This window comes from Triticum urartu, chromosome 5 (assembly GCF_003073215.2).
Source record: "Triticum urartu cultivar G1812 chromosome 5, Tu2.1, whole genome shotgun sequence".
NCBI classification, from domain to species: domain Eukaryota; kingdom Viridiplantae; phylum Streptophyta; class Magnoliopsida; order Poales; family Poaceae; genus Triticum; species Triticum urartu.
Window position 1 is genome coordinate 152,773,910 of NC_053026.1, and position 2,765 is coordinate 152,776,674.

A 2,765-nucleotide genomic window follows, 5' to 3' on the forward strand; every position below is an offset into this window, starting at 1 on the left:
GTTGCCATCCTTACTTCCACGCCTCGATGGATATTGTTCAAAAATCAATTTATGTACACGGATGAGTACTGTGATGCAATTCAATACGAGGGTCTTGTGTTTGCTGCCACCACTCGTGGCACTGTTTTTGCATGGAATCCTGATGCTTTCGGTACGTTTGTCTTCCACCGTAATTATAATTGTTTCATCGACATGCATGCGGGTTAGCTAGTTTCCCTTTACTAATTAATCTTGTTGTGTTTCCAAGGTACTATGAACATTCCACCGCTTATAATTGTAAATTTTTACGACCATGAGGATGAGCAGGACCCATATACTCAGTGGCACCTCGCAACTTATTTCGATGGATCACCTCTTCTTGTCTGTATACAGGGCACTGCTGATGTTACTAAGGAAGCAGGTGTTGTCTCACATGGTTGCACTCTCCGGACCTATTCCAACATCCGTTGCAGGGTATTCGGGATGGATACTAGTGTACTAGCACCAACACCTTCTCCCTGGTTCAGTATTGAAAGTTCATTTCATCGCTTTGTTATTTGTTGTGTGAGAAAAACTTTACTCGAATGTTTTGTTGGAAATGATCTATAATCCAACGTGTATCCTCGCTGTCATTGTGGGTTGATGACTTGTTGTATGTAATGAATGGTACATTTGCATATGCGTCCATCAACTCATGCCTGCAGTGGTGTCCATATGAACAGTGCTAGTGATTTTAGTTGCAAAAGTTAGATAGTTCTAGTGATTTGTAGCTACATATTTTGACAAATTGCGGTGTTACAAGGTTGACAAATGGCAATGTTACTAGCTAAACAAATGTCAATCTTTCTAGTTTGACAAATGGCAACATACCCAAAATGATAGATATGCAAATCTTACCCAATTGTTTGTACGTGCTGGCACACGGGTCATGCAAAACAACCATTTGCGTTGAAGGGATGCAGAAATCCTGCTCGGCACATTATCCCATGGCTTCCCAGGGAAGCTATCAGTTTGCACGGGTGTTCTAACTAAAACGTTTGTGATGAGTGTTTCATATTTAAAAAACATTGACGTTTTTTCAAAATAAAATCGTTTGATAAGTTTGTGCATTAAGAGAGAAAAACGCAAGTTTGTTCAAACCATATCTTTCATTCAGTCACACTGCGAATTTATGTTCATATGATCGAGAATTCGAGATACAGTATTAAACCCCAAAAAAACTATTTCCAGCGGCAGCGGAGGCGGCGTGCCGTGCCATCGTTGTCGTTGTCGTCCACCGGGACGCCGTTGTTGAAGTCTTCAAGGCAGCACAAAATGTTCTTCACTTGTAAATCAAACATCATGTCGTCGCGCAATCAACTGGCGGGGCGCGGGAGGACGGCAACTGGCACCGCTGAGAGGTAGCGGTCGACGGCAGCGTCCCATGCCGCTGAGGGGGCATGCGAACGGGCACGGACATGGGCGCGGCGGGTGCAGCCAAACGCACGGGGACCGGCGCCGCGGTGGGTGGAGAGGCACGCACGGGCAGGGGCACGGTTGCGGCGGGTGCAGCCAAACGCATGGGGGCCGGCGCCATGATGGGTGGAGGGGTGCGCACGGGCACGGGCACTAGCGCTGGCATGTACACGAGCTCATGTGGGTCTGCGGAGACCTCGCTGACGCCCGCGGCTTCTAGCTCTGCGATAGTGCTCGGCGACTAGCCCGTCAATGCTATGGGGATGGTCGCTGGCACGGGCATGGGGATGGGAGCTGGGACGGGAGAGGGGGCAGCAACCGCCGCATCCAGCTTGTTCTGTGCCATGTCCATGAGGCCCCATTCCTCCTTATTTTCTATCTCCTCCTGCTCGGAGTCGACTCCACCAAACTTGAAGACTAGTGGCAGATGATCATTTTGCGCAATGGCGTTGGTGGAGGTCTGTGGGAGGGAGGGGAATGGGAGGCGAACAGTCAGGCGGGCCGTATTAAACAGCGACTCGGGCGCCGCTAATGGAGAGGAAGGCGGGCGGCCATGGAAGTCAAAGGGCCCTCTTTCCCAGTGACCCTACGCAGCGTATAGCTCGCCCGCTTCTCGGTTAGCCTGCGCACCGGACTGCGCTCGCACGCCTCCTGTTCAGTCACAGTCAAGAAACTGTCCGCACGGCACCTCCTACAACCATTAAAACCAAGACACATGGCGTCACGTGAATGGTTAACAGAACACATACGGTTTGTACTATACAAACGTTTGGTGTTTGAAATTCATTCCCATTTCTTGCATGGGACCTAAGCATGCACCCAAGGACACATATTTGATTTTTCAACCAACTAATATGCACTGGAGCATGTGTATGTAGTTCAAATTTGAAGCATGCACATAAATGCATTGCAAACTCAGTTAACGCATAAAAATGTCCAAACGAACACCAAAAAATCCCAAATTTTGACAGAACACTCCTGTTGTTCTATGTTGGCACGAGAATTTTTTTGAAAGCAATTAGAGGCAATGGATATTGTTTCATCCTCAAAGATTGGACGTTCCCTACCGAAACCATCATGCTTGTTGTTAGAAGCTCTGGTTTGTGAGAAGCATATACCCGAACCTGCCCCAAATGGGACAAATTTTTTAACATGGCATGTTGATGCCACTCCGTGATAGCATGCCAAGTTTCTTGAATTTCAGACGAGTTTTGGATTTACTAGAATTTAAAAACCAAGCATCTCAACGTTTTGCCGGCAATCAATAGTGCCCTGGTGTTTGAATTTCATTCCCATCTATTGCATGGGACCTAGAAATTCACCCAAGGACA